A 15,227-nucleotide genomic window follows, 5' to 3' on the forward strand; every position below is an offset into this window, starting at 1 on the left:
CAAAATTCAAAACACATTTTAATCAAACAGAACATTTTGCTTCACTCCATATTAGTTGGCGTTTAGCCCTTCAAAAAGCAGGATTCTCACCGTGGTCACTAAACTGTGTGTTCTCCTGCTCCTGTATTAACAGGTCAGTCTTGCAGCAATCTAACAGCACCATAAATAATTACATATATTAATTAAAAAGTTGATCTCATAAAAAAGCCTGACTCATTTAATTTGATGAATCACTTTATTCAAGTTGAGAATTTTCGTCCAAGGTCTTTTCTTTTTAAATGGTGATTACATCATAAAATCAGGGTGTCTGCAATTCCTCAAAAAGCTCCAAAAAAAGTCATTAAATGATCTTAAATTTGTCTTAATTTAGTAATAATTTGTGAGGTCTTAATTGCCACTCTGATTTCATTCATCCAGTTTTTAATTATTTTTTGTCAAAATGAGTCAAGCTGTTCGTTGTGACACTCCACATTTCTGATGTTACAAATCTTTAAACCTGCCACACAACTTAATTAAGGGTAGTTTCACAACATTTCATGTGGTAATATTGCATTGATACGCGTTATTTATACTGCGAATACAAATTCAATTTTTGGCAGTAAGCTATAATAATAAAATCAATCGCTTTGTCCATCCATGAGATACATTTTTCTGCTGTAAAAATGACTGAGGTGAGATGAACAGACCGAAAACTTTGCCAGCATGTGTTTTAGAAAGATAAAGTTTTTCTTTGGGGACATGATTTGCAGTTGAAAAAGGTTATATATCTTAATATATGTTAAATTCTTAGCATGTAGCAAAATGTTTAAAGCCGTAATGATATTGTATTGTGAGTTAAATATTATGATAATATCATATGGTAGGGCCTCTGGTGAGTCCCACCCTTTAACCTCTCTATGCTCACTCTAATAACCATATCCCTACATGAGTCTGTGGATCCTTAAAAAGTCTTACTAAACATTTAATTCATGAATGTAAAAATAAGATCTTAATTGGTATTAAAATGTCTTAAATCAATCTTTCAAAAGTCTTAAAAATGCAAAGACATGGGAAGCATGATTTTATGATTTCCTTTTAGTTGTCATTGCATTGTAATCTTATAATTTATAGCATCTAACTTTTAATTTGATGATTTATGTCACAATAAACATTTAGGCAAAATTGTGCCTATCCCTTATTAAAATAGTTCATGTTTGTTCTTTTTTTCCCTTTAATTTTGGTTGATTTTTATGTCAAGTCGCATTAAAAAAGCCTTTAAGAGTTATAAATCCATCTTGCCTTAAGCTGTAGGAACTCTGAACATACCACTTACTTTTATACTTACTTTTAAAGTTAATAAGAAAAAGATGATTTGTCCAAAATTCTGCCTTTTATTTTGTTAAAAATTAGCTTTAAAATGTCTTAATATTTTGTGTCCCACACCCTTCAAAAAATAGGACAGCAGACATTAAAAGTTTCATTCGAAAAAACCTCAATAGAAGCTTTAAATATAAGAAGATGACATTCAGTACGACCCTGATAGTTAGGCAGATAATCAGCCAAGTTAGTTTTCTTGCTGTTTTGGCAGATTAGATGATTAAAGACAGGGAGAGAGATGACTGCTATTCTATTCTGAGTCTCTGCTCTGGCAAGAAGAATAAGTCATGAATATGAAATTCACCTCCACTACCAATGCGGCTTTTGTTAGATTCATTCAAGGTTATAAAGCTAAAGGAGTGATGGCTGTAAAAGATAACGGGAAGTGTAGAGGGCTTGCAGCTTTTGTAAAAGAAGCACTTGAACATCGATCACTCTGTCAAGATACGTTATTGGCTGTACGATGAAAAATGATACAGATTTCAGTGCTTGATTGTCAGGTAGGCACAGGGGAGGTACCCTGTGAGTGAGAGCCTCAGGGAGGTGTTAAAATCTGTGTAATCTGATAGCTCCCTAATGCCCCCCTCCTTACCCTCATCTGACTGATAAGCTAGCCAGCCTGGCTGGTAGTGCCAACACCTGTAGGGCAACTCCCTCCCCCTGGGGACACAGGGCATCACGCTGTCTCATTATTTCATGCGTGTTTGAGAGAGGGTTTAAGTGGCCGCTGCCCTGCAGCAGATGAAGCAGCACTGTGCATTTTATTTTGACGAGTTAGAGCAAGTAATCTGAAGTCATATAGCGCCATTTCACAGAGGATGAAGAAGAAAGTAACTGAGCTCCGATTATAATTTGAGTGAGAAACACAGCATGCAGGAGCAGCCATGCAGAAACAAGGCAAATGCATCCACCCCCCGTCTTCTTCCTTTCCCTCTTCAGTAACAGTAACATTAGCGGTGGAAGATGGAAAAGACCATCTTTATTCATGCTCTCTGCCATGTAGATTGAACTTTGGAGTCTGAGCCAAGCACAGCCCGTCTGTGACCCTCCTTCATTATGGGACATTGTGCCTGAAGTGGACTCAAAATGGGAGCTGAAGGCAACGATGGGCAGCTCATTCAGGCCTAACGGGTCCTGGTAATTACCTGAAGCGTCTGGCTCAGGCCCTCTAATAGAGTGTGCTACATTTCAAGTGGGAGGGGGTGGTATGGAGAATCTATATTTGGAAATTGTTAGAGTCAGTGCTGTGTTCTTAACGCTGGCTTTGGGAGATTAAACGTTAAATTTGTTTGTGTTTCAGGAGATAGAAATTATATAATTGAATATTGACCAGAAAACCTGCGCTGCATTTTCCTTCCAGGTATTTTAAAACAAAATGATGAATCATTTTTTGGCAGCTCTTGTTTCAGATTCTTTGAATTTTTATTAAAACACCACATCTATTCCTATTGGAAATGACGTTGATGTAGACAGTCACGGAGACATGCACCCAGAGCACCTGATGAGATTTTTCACATTCCCCACTCCCCTTGTTCTTCAAGTGTTTCGCACCCTGACTCCACAGTGTCAGTGGTTCCCAGATGGGCGGTGTAATCCGTGTTTCCTGTTTTGGAAGCTGCTGCTCCCCTCCTCTCTAGTGGAAGACGTCTTCCACTCCCCCTCCTGTAGCTGCTGTGGGGCTCTGCCAGTGAAATGAAGCAGAGCAGCCTCTCTAGATGGATCTAAAGTCAGCCACAGGGCTTCTTTCTCTCGCTCAACCTCAGCTCTGCAGCTGCTGATCAGTCTGTTCAGGATGGTGTGTCCTGAGACCTGATAACACAGCTGAGACATGGATGGAGTAAAGTCAGGACCTCTGTCTAAATGGCTTTACCTAAATACATGCACCTGTTTGCACCACTGGAGAGGTGATGCTAGTGTCTTCTTTTAAGTGTGCTCCATGAGAGCTGCTTGTCAGATGGTCAAATAGCTTATTGAACCTATGTCTGGCAATTTTCTGTTACTGATTTCCCAAACCGTCAATCTGACATTCACACCCACTACACGCCATGATTGGCCAGCTGTGCAGAAGTAGAAAGGAGCCAGGGTTTGAACTACTCTCTCTAGCTCTCTTTTTATTTTAAAATTCTTTACACGGTCATTTCTGGCTCTTTTAATTGAACAACTGAGTGCAACACTGTGAATGCCTTCCAAAGGAGACCATCTGAAAATACGCACCATTGTCGTCGTATTCAAACAATATCACGCCTCCCCCTCTCTATTGCCCTTTTTACACAGAGATTCCACAATACTGCTGTAAAGAAGGTCCACCATTATGCTGGATTTCCTTTTTAAAACCGAACTACACAATGCTAGCATGCCGTCACTCCAGAAGCAAAAGATGTGTGTCATGTAACACGACAGCGTCAGTGTCTAGTGTCATTTTTAGGGTTGGGTACTGTTCATATTTGATACCAGTACCTGGAATTTGGAAAAGCTACCCAGGGGTACCATAGTTAAGCGCTTTATTCTCTTTGTGATAACAAATACTCCTTTTCCACCGAAATTAGCACATGTACGCGTGTTTTTAAACACAGGTAAACCCACCAAAAATAGGCTACAGACTTCTTTCCCATTGCCAGTAGACCAGAGCTAGGTACACGGCTCTGCAGCAGACGAGTATGCCTTTCTGTGTATGTGTTGGGTTTTTTGGTGTGTCACGTTCAACGTCACAATCAGGCCGGAAAACAAGTTAATAAAAAATGACTGTGGTTACTTCTTTTTATATATCTCTTACTTATTCAGTATCTCTTTCAAACTTGGTGCAGACTAATTGGACCGATGTTTGAGCTCTGCTTCGGTGGTATTTTGTGGTGGCGCATCATTGCATCTCGCCGATAAAGGAGCTAAAATTAGAGCATTCACTTGCGTGTTGTATTCCCGCCGACGCTAATCAGAGCTGGAGGCGATAAATACCTGTGACAACTGCAGAGTCATTTGACCCGGGTGTGAATGCTGATTAAAACCTATACCATTTCATTTAAAAGCCAGATGTTAGCAGGTGTTAGCAGGTTTTTTGTGCAGTAGAAAGGGGCAAAACATGTCATTTCAGTTCAGTTCATTCTTATTTATTGAGAATATTTTACACTCCACACAAACGGAAACTCTCCCAAACCTCCCTAACCCGTTCTTACAACCTGTCAGTCTGTCACCAGGGCACAGCCTGAGAATGCTGTCATGTGTGTCTCCGAGGAAGTACAGTTAATTGCAGTAGTGCTGTCACGATACTGTTTTCTAAATTGGATATACTACCTTGAAAAATATTGATGTTTGATACCATTTCAATATCCCTAGGGAAAAATTGACATTGAGAGCTTACCATTTTTTTGAAAAGACAAATATAACAAGGCCATGGCATGACAACAATGACTTTTCTTTTCTTGGTTAGTAGCAGTTAACAGCAAATTGACTGTAATAAACACAAAGAAAGAGCGAGAAAGCACAGCTGGTATCGCTGTATCAACCTGCAAAAATGAGCATTGAAACTGTTTCATATATTTAGCATCAGCATGTATCGATAGATTGATAGTTTTGACATCATTAAAATGCAGTAATGTATTAACAAAGTGGTGTTTCATTGGGCATCAACCTTGTGTTCACGCGCACATCGTTGGAAAAAATAGACTTGAGGCTTGACGCTTCAGGTTGCGGTTACGCTTGTGAGGCGCAGCTGAGATGCAATCCTGCACCGAGCCAGTGCAGCTGCATAGATAAACATGAGAGCGTGTGATCTTGACGCTGGACATACTGTCCTAGCCAACTTGTCAAGTTTGGAAAAGTTTAAACACACTCGTGACAGCGTTCTGCTCACCACTACCCTGTCTCTGTGAGTTGGGTTTATGGCAATCGGCTCTTCACCCTGCCTTCAAGTGTGTCTGTTCTGAACAGCTGATAACACCTTTGCCTTCCGCACTGTTGCACAGCACCTTGCACAAACCGGTCCTTATTTAGCATAACTTGGCCCTTAGTGCAGTGGATTGCAGCCAATCCCTCTCCTATGGCACCAGATTCCTGCTCCAGATTAATTGCGAAATAAGGGGATGTCACTTGAATGCTGATAGAATAAAAATACTGAAGGTTTTCTTGGTCCTGAAGATTAGGATTGAACTTCACTGCTCTGGCAGAGTGTTTGCAAGAAGTAGGATGATGATTGACAGTCTGCTGCGGACTCTCCTGGCTGCCTGAGGAGGTGCGAATCGACAAATACCAGCTAGCGTTGCCAGGGCAGACCATGGCAGGACCAGCCTGACCCGTGCACTCAACTGGATTGTCACAACTGTTTTCGCCTTTGAACTGCCACACATTTTTTTCCCCACTAGTTTGATGGATTTTTTTGCCTTTTGGTCCTAGCCTGTCTTGGGAATAAAAAGCTTTCTTTTCCTTTTGGGTTTTCAGCCTCTTTTTAGTCTTCGTGCAATGTTGGCGGTAAACATGAAAATCCGCTCTTTTCTTTTCATTTCGGCAAGCTGGAATGGCGTTTACTCATTTCCCCCCCACCCCCTTCCACCCTCATTAGATTAGCGGCCTGTGAAAGTCTTTTAATTTTGAGCAAGTGCCATTTCTGTATACCAGTGTGCCAGTAATCCCTTCTCTCCAGGGAGATGAGGGGAGAAGGAGTGAGCTAGAGAGAGGAGAGTAGTGAAGGGCGGAAAACTTGAGGGATCTTTTTAAGTCTGACACTTAATCACCATTGAACGAAGGGTAAGGGTAACCACCAAGCCCCTTCTCTACACTGTTGGACAACCCGCCTTGCTAGCACTAACACAACGAGAAAACCAATTCTAATCTTCCCCTGGCCATGCACAGAAATTATTCCCCAACAAGTGAGTGCTGAATTAAACGGCTGGCCTCCCCCCCTCCCACTGGTTGAGTATAGGCATGTATTCTTATGCAAATGCCACGCTCTCTTCATCGTCATCTCCCCTCAAAAGCTGCTGGAATCTCCTGACCAGGGGCATCCAAAGCGAAAGATAAATGGCTGCCTTTTCCTCCCCTCAGAGACCCACTGATCTTTTTTTGCATAGAAATTAGGAATGGATGTCGGTCTGTGAGGGTAATTGTTCTGTGGTACATTTCTTGCTAGTCCGTCCCAGTCCCTTTTCCCACCCTACATAGTGCCCTTCCCCTGTATGAGTCCCACTGGGGCTTCCACTGCTGGCAGTCTGGCACCGCTAGCCCTTTCCATACACATGCGCTGGCTTGGCTGAACTTGATTTGACTCGGCTTGTCGGCCCAGTGTGGCAGGGATTTGCATCTCCATACAAAAGGGCTACCCACTTGAAGGTGTGTCTTAAACTGATGACACGCTTGTACTGAGTCAATGAAGTTTCAATGGCAAAGATGTGAAAATATGCTGGCTCTATACATGCAAAAATTGCTGTTTATTTAGATGGAGTCTGGTGGGTTTGGTGATGGCGTTATCAGGGCTGTTTCTGGTTAAACATAAAGGATCTTACTCTTTAACGACAAGGTCTATCTATGCAGGAATCCTTTCCATAATGTTATCAGACACTTAGAATAATAATCTGAACCTGTCAGTGGCAAAAACAATCGCTTTAAGTGGGCGTAAATTAAAAGTACGCAATTGCCCTGAGTGGTTACAGTACAGTCAGTTGAAGCTGATGAAGTGGAGGCTATTTAAACATGTCGTCGAATGTTGAAGCCACATTGTCCCTGAATGGCGATGAAGCCCATCTGATGTCACTGCAACTTGCTTGTAGGTGGTCTGGCACATTTTGACCCAACTCTGGAGATGGTCCATCTCGGGCACAACTTGGCATGTTTAAACTGGTAATAGAAATGCAAGTCAATGTGGCATGGGTTGACTTGGCGCCTAAGTGCTAATGGAAAAGTTCTACCTGTCCCGGTGTTTCCCAGGTCAGTGTCCATGTTCCGTCCATGCATATTCCTTTCCTTGAGCAGTAAGGCTTGTTAAGGGAAAGGCTACCCAGCACAGGTTATCAGCGAGCCATCTCCACCGTGGTCCCATGAGCCCACCCATCTATTCATTACTGGGCGTTAGGTCAGATCTCTAGAGAACCAGAGAGAGAAATGGTGGGCGAGGGAAGAAGACTGCATTTATGTTGTCCATCCCCTCCACCGGTTGATGATCACATTGTTTGGGATCCATCCAGTGATGGAGGGAAGAAAAGCTTAATTTAGCAACTCTCTGTGAGCTTGTTTTCCCACAATGATCTTTTGACAATTGTTTTTGTTGTTGCTGGTATGCAGTAATTCTTGGAATTTTTCTAGCTTTGCCAAGTTCATAGGACATTTTTTTTGTTTGTTTTTTTGTTCTTGTTTAACTACTGCTCCTCTGTGCCTATTTGAGTCAACGGTGAAATAAAAACAACCCTGCTCTGCACCTCAGGGTAGAATATCCAGTTCCAAAGGGCATATTTCAGTAGTCTGTGAGGGCCGTGTTGGCTGAAGGTTCCACTGTTTTACAAGTCTGACTATTTTTTTTCCTGTCTGCTGTGAAGAACTCACAACTTCAGAATTATTGAGCTGCCCTCATATCTGTGAGAGATACTCTGTTTGAAGCACTACCTGCAGAATACAGATGTTGACAACAATCTTCCAAGGCATTCAAATACCAAAACATGTGTTGAAATGATGTCTGCTCTTTATGTCAGTGCCTTGGACTTTTGTTGTTTAAATAATGACTGTGTAATGAGCCACCCAGATGAAAGATTTGATCTGCTGTTGATTTAGTGTTAAACAGACTTAAATCCTAAAACAGAAAAAGATGTAGTTGCTGGTTGGATCTTTTAACTAGTGGGAAAAAACAGCATGGGCATGGTATTGGCATGTCGGCACAATAGATTGTAAAAAACAGATGGACGACATGACAACTACCCAAACATGAAGCAAGAACATCTTTAAGTTTGGCGGGTTTGGCGTCATGATTGACAGCTGTGTGAACCATTCGGTGTGCTTGCAGACAATGGCGCTGCTCCTGATTGGTCAGACAGCGGGAACTTGATACCGCAGACAATGCTACTGTACAATGCACAGACTCAGGCTCCATATGATGTCACCTTCATTTTGTACAGTGGGAGGAAGTAGAGACACATCGTCCATCTTTATATACAGTCATTGGTTGGTTGGTCATTGGTCGCTGAGGGTGGAGTTGGTAAAGTAGTTTGTACCACGTGTCGTACGACCCCATCGGAAATCAAAAGTGTTCATAGATCTCCCAAATGGCCCCAATTCAAGGAGGAGTGAAAAGCCTGCCGTTGTAGAGAAAGGGGAGACATGATCATTGTTTAAATATGGGGGTCATAGCGCACATTTTCAGACAGTCTCTCCTTGAAGATATCAGTGTTGCGCTCAGTTTCAGTGTTTAAAAAAAATATTGATTAATATATATCAATTCTACCAGCCGCACTTTCTAGCTAGATCTCATTGTTAATGTTTACTACAGTCATTCTGCTGCATACCCAGAAAAGAAAAATGTTATAGCCTCGTTATATTTATCTTTTAATCAAAATTTTAGCTTGTATTCCCTCAGTGCCAGCTTTTCCTCATGGTATTGAATATCCATATTTTTTAAATTACTGTTTTAAAGTTAGAAATACAGTATTGTGGCAACACTACCCGGTTGTTCACATGAAAAGTCACAGAAATACTTGAGTAATGAACTAAAATAGAGGGGGGTTTAAAAATATATGACCATCCAACATGCCATTGGTGGGGTATGGAGTATACTGGCAGCTTGACACCTTTTAGGCACACTTTTATTGACCAGCAGTGAGCCTGTACTGAAAAGAAACTGATCTGTTTCCTGCTCTCCATATAATTGTGGGACTATTCCTGCCTTGTTGTATCGAATACAAGAAACAGTTTCTGAATCTAAAATAAAATTCTGAAACTGCTGCCAGGTGTATGTGTGTGTGTTTGACACCAGGCATCAAAATGTGTTTAGAAATGCAAACATATCCCTCAGACGTGCAATCGTTGACAAGTACCTTTTCAAATCACTATTACCTATTCTTAGTAAATTGTATTCTTAGTTAAACAGCTGTGATTTTCAAACACCAATTGTATTTAATTCAATGAGTAATGTATATTTGATTGGTGCAGCCACTCTTTCTTTCATTTCCATAAACCGATTGGCACTAGTGTCTGCTTTTTCTCACTTGTCTGCATTGAGAATCTTGCCTGTGGATTTAAAGCGTTACTCTTTACGACTTGACACTATAAAAATGTAGGATCACATTTGTCTGTTACAGAGCCATATTCTTACAGGAAAATGTCAAGCCATCAGTTACGCGATTGTCTGACTCTGCACTTGCAATCCTATTTTAGAGATTGTAATAGCGCATTTGCTCTCTTGGATAGCGACAGGAGTGATGACACCCAAAAATGAATGTGATACAGATTCAGTCCCACACTGATGTAAGGCACATTGTATACACTGCAGCCCAGTGGATGCCTCGGGCAAGGATTCAGAAAGGAGAAATGCCACTCACTCTTTAGAATTTCCACATGTTATTGACTAGGACAGCCAAGTCAAACTGGATTTTGAAATCTTCACAGTCCAGCTGTAAACATGGACAAAGAGCATCCCAAAGCTTTAAAGTGGACTGTGTAGTCCTGGATATAACTAAAACTAATTAAGAACTGACTTATGCCTCATTTCTACTGCAAGATTTGGCTTAGGTCCTTTTTCTGTTTCATTTTCCACTGCGGGTAGTACCCCCTCAGTGTAGGCGGGATTCTCAGCTAATCACCAAAGTGCCACAGTGTAAAACCAACCAGACATCATCTTCAGTGTGACACTTGCTGAATCATTTCTTTGGCAACCAAACAGAGGAACATTGCAGTTGTGCGGGCGGACATTTTTTTAAAATCTAGGTCTATTGAATACAAAAAGTGTGGTCACTATTGTAGGGCTGAAACGATTCCTCGAGTAACTCGAATAATTCATTTATTAAAGTCGTTTAATCCAGTACAGCTTTTAATATGGGACAATCCTGTATTATATGGGATGGGTGGCATCCAGATTGTCTGCATGCCTCGGTGTGGCGCTGGTGTCAATCACATAACTTATCCTCAGTTTTATTGTCCTTACTTTTATCCAGACCTCCTCAGCAAAACAGTCCGCTGCATTTCAGAGTTTTTCGTGTGAAAAAGAGCTTGTAACTTTTGTGGAAGCATGCGGTACTACTCAGTCAATTAATTAACTCTGCTACTGAAAAGTTCTTTGATTCAGGAAGTAGTGATGTTACCACCACGCTACTGAGAATGCTGTTTAATTCGTTACGTTGCTACTTGTTTTGAGCTGCTGCCCAACACTGATTACCAGTCATTTGCGTGACAAAAAGGAAACAAATTTGTCGCTCATTTCTCTCATTTCAAAGACTTTTCTTATTTTCTCTTTTATATATCACTATTGTCCTTAAATAAAGCTAAAGTAATCTAATGAAAACACGCAGTATTTCTTATCTGATTACTTAATTAATCGCCGAAATAATTGATAGAATACTTGATTACTAAAAGAATCGATAGCTGAAGCCCTACCCTATTGATGGTACCATGGCTATTAAAAAATGGCGGGTTTGTGCAGGATGTCGTGTCGCGCAAGTGGGGATTCTCTTTGACCATGCAGTGGTCTGCAGTTTTCTAACTCCACCTCCATAGTATCGCCTTGGCTGACTTGGAACCTCGACGGAGGTGGAATCAAAAAAAGTACCAGGCACTATTCACAACTTCTGCCAATGGAAAACCAAAGAAGAGTGAGTCTAGTCAACTTGAGTAGAGCTGTACTGTACCATTAAGTGGGATTGTAGACTCAGAATGCATAACTGGGACAGGAAACAGTACCTTCTAGAATAAAATTTAAACATCCTGTTGATACTGTAAAATCTGTATTTTCTCATAACAGACACTTTCAGTAGAGTACCCCTAGAAACTATATGTAACCCATATGGACAAGCACCTAAGCCCTAGATGTGTCTTGCGTTCCCAACGTATACAGTAGGGGTGGGGGGAAATTCGATAGAGCAAAGTATCGCAATATTTTTTGTGGCAATATTGTATCATCACACAGTGCCAGGTATTGATTTTTCAATTATATAGATTATAAAGATTTCAAAATTTAACTTGAAATAGCCTACTTGAAAAATATAATCCATTGCTTTTTCAGTCCACTACATACATTTTGCTGCTGCAAAGAGGATGACGAGAGATGAACAGACTAAAAACCTGTAGTGTCGGTGTGAAGAGTAGGCGGACCTATTTTTAGATAGCAATACCGTTACTGTTCCATCTAGCTCTCGCTGTATTTCCTCTTCACCGACGATGCATAGGAACATCTGTGCCTTGATGGTTGTCCACAAAATGGGCTTACACTTTGACATTTTCAGAATAAAAAAGAAAAAGGATGGAGTGTTACAAGTCTCTGTTGCAGTTGATTTGATATTTAAGAATAGTCCATTGTGCATTAGATGTGGGTTGAGTAAGAGTGGCAATATTCTCTTGACCAATCAGTGAACTGCAGCATTTATAGCTCCAACTTTTAGTATTGGATCAGTGTGCTATGTAGAGAGGGGAAATGAAAAACGGGACAAAAGGGATGAGTTCTGTTGGTACCATCCACAACTTTTGACAATGGAAACACACAAATAACCGCTAAATTATGTAACGAACTAAACTGCTTAGTGGAAACAAGGCTTTTAAGTCATCGAAGCAAATGGCATATTGTTATTTTCTGTACTATTTGATAACTACCACACAACACTGGAAAAACTCAGCTTTATTGTGTTTGTTAGAGTGGCTTTGGTCACAGAGAGGCCATGGATGTGTATCAAATATAATTAGCCCGTGACACACGTGGTTAACCTTGGCTCAGGATTTGTGGTCCTTTCTCTCTCTCCCCCCCCACCCCCCTTCAAAGATGGTTCTAAACTTTAGTGTGCAACACACAGAATGATGAATAGATAAACCCAGACCAGCTCTTAGGAGAAAAAAGTAGAGGAGGCCGATGGCTTTTGTGCTTGGGGATCAATTTTCCAGGGCTAATCTCCTGCCTGTGAACCACCCTCCGCTTTCCTCTCTTCCTCCAGCTCTCTCTGATAGATCTCCATTGACTGGCACAGCGCAGGGACTCGGCCATGCGTGCAGCTCTGGCCCATGGGTGCAGTCTCCCTCTCCTCTCTCTCTATCTATCTCTGTTTTCCCCCTCTGCTCAAGAAATATTCATTAATTAGTAATGGAGCATTTACAGAGCACCACTGGTTCCCTCTCTCTTTCCTTGCAGATAAGGAGGAAGTGGAGGAGAGGAGAAAACCTTCTGGCCAGGCTTGGTAGAATCCCCCAGAGCACAGTCGATCACAAGGCATTAATCTTGCTGTTTAATGACCGACTGCTGCTCTAATTGCTTATACACAGATGAGCAACTGGGAGAGGGGCTAAGAAAATTCTTTTGCTTTGACTAAATCTCATAACTTTTTTGTTGGTTTATACAGACCCCAGAAACACCCATGTGTCATTTTGTGGTATTAAGTTAAGTATCTGGGTGTTATAGGAGAGGTGTTGTGCGCTTATGTGTCAAAAGGTGCTCCCTTACTCCAGAGGAAGATGTGAGGAGTCTTAATAAAGCTGCTGTGCACCCGCTTAAGAGCTCTTATAAAGGTCAGCTCATCCGGGCCGGCTACACAGGAGGCAGAGACATGAAAGTGTCCAAGCCATCAGCTGAGCTCATAAATCTTTGTCTAAATGAGGCCACTCATCTTTCGCCCTGTGCACTGACCACCCCACACCACATCCCGCCCTCCCACCATGTGCACTCACAGATGTGTTATCAAGTTAAAATTTTGGGTCACAGATTAAAAAAAAAAACTAAATATTAATCAGTATCTAAAGAGTTCATGATAATCATAATCAACTATTTAATGAATCAATTGTCACTGATTTTTGGATATATCAAGAAAAGAATCAACTGAATCAAGAAAATAACTGGCAGAATAATCGAGAATGAAAATAATTGTCAGTTGTTTCCGCAGCTTTCACTTCCAAATAAGATTGTATGATAATATAGTTTTGTTAATTAAATAATTCTGCGATACAGCTTGCAATCTCTGTATTGAAATCGAAGTGTCGCACATGGATCTAAGTGGACGGGATGATAAACGATTTTATCGCCGATCAAGTTAAAAACACTTGAAATAAGTTGATCATGGTGAATTTCCATCATAGTGGTAATCATGTCCAGCAGCACCCAAAGAGACTGCTGGCCAACCAACAATAAAGACTCTGCAAAATAAGGCTGCATACGCACCAACCTCAAAAAACAGAAAAGATCTTAATCCAAAATTGTAGGCCCACAGCTCGAGCCTTTGACCAAATCCCAGCTGTGGTGATGTTCAGTACAACGATCTCAAGTGTGATATTACTTTTATGCAACAGTTCTACAAGTGCTATTTATTAATAGTAAAAAGCGACAACAGGTTATGATTTATATATTTATTTCATGATTTATTTGGCTCCACCGACGCTGATAGTTCTGCAGCTGGACTGGGACTGGACTTTTGTCAAGCAACACACCAACATTCCTGCACGCTAGCTGCTACACTTGTAAGCTAGGTCTACACGTTACTAGGGATTTACCTGACGACTAACTTCCCTGTCGACTAAAGGAAAATTTTAATTAAGACTAGTCGACGAGTCTAACAAAAGGAAAACACTCAGAAAATAGTCAAAATTTAGCACAATTTATTGTTAAGTATTTGAAACATTGTCCCAAAAATACTGTGTGCATTAAGAGCCCTTTGAAGTCTTTGAACTCTTTTAAATGCCGCTGAAGTACATCTCTCCAATTTCCCACCGTGCTGTTTTAAAACTCCATTTTACTCGAGTGTTACTGCGGGAAGGGGGACCGCTGTCTGACAGCTCTGTAGCACCCACTAGTGGCGGGTGGCTGCATGACAGTTAAGCGACTTTGTACATGAATAAAACACTACATTGGTTTAACCGACTAATATTTCTGGTGCCGACTAGCGAGTGGATGGACACTTAATTGTAAGACGTCTAATCGCGTGCATCCCTACACGTTACCACAGATCAGCTACTTTGTATCACGTAGGCTACATCTGTGTGTTTCCATTTGTTTTGCGACCAGTGAAATTAGAGTCTGTTGACTGATTGTTGGTAGTGAAAGGTCGTTTTTCATTCAGGGGAGTGTCATGAGATGCTGCCGTTTTGGATGTTATTGTTTGTTTTTTTTTTTGTTGGTATGTAATGAATGAAGTAATGAAGCTTGATTTTTGTCCCCAAAAAGTCTTAACTGGTTTCACTCAAGGACCTGAGAAGACCAGTGCAACAAAGGAAACAATTTGATTACATTCTTAAAGTGTTTTTGTTTTTTAACCTTTTCTGGGGTTGATACCTTGTCGTTGTGGCAAGTCGGGTCCAGAGAAACTCGTCCTGTCTGTCCTGCAGCAGAGTCACACCTGATCTGGATGTTAGGTTTGTCTACAAAATTAGGTTTTTAGGAAATTGCATTGCAAATCACAATGAGCAAGTGTCATGTCATTGGCATCAGAACGAACCCTAGACTTTGTCTGCAACGTCTTTTTGTCTGTTCGAAGAGGGGAGTATTGCAGCAGGCGTTGCATGATGAACGCGAGGTCGTTAGGAACACTTGATGTAAACCAGACGCCTGTTTAAGGGCTGCACGGCGCTCAAGGGAGAGGCTAAGGAGGAACAAGTGACAGAGAGGAGGAGGAGGAGGCGGTGGCACGGGGCAGATGTGGTCTTGGCAGAAGAAAGCAGATGGGATCGCCATGGCGGTTGATGTAAAAGTAGGTGTGGGGAGATTTCTGCCAGTTTTA

General features: G+C 41.3%; 1 protein-coding gene across 1 annotated transcript in view; it reads left to right on the forward strand.

The window, feature by feature from the left end:
- med13a (mediator complex subunit 13a) overlaps positions 1 to 15,227 on the forward strand; it is a 114,798-nt gene that overhangs the window by 11,955 nt on the left and 87,616 nt on the right. The gene's annotated exons all lie outside the window — the stretch shown is intronic.

This window comes from Epinephelus lanceolatus, chromosome 11, assembly GCF_041903045.1.
Source record: "Epinephelus lanceolatus isolate andai-2023 chromosome 11, ASM4190304v1, whole genome shotgun sequence".
Classification (NCBI taxonomy): Eukaryota; Metazoa; Chordata; class Actinopteri; order Perciformes; family Serranidae; genus Epinephelus; species Epinephelus lanceolatus.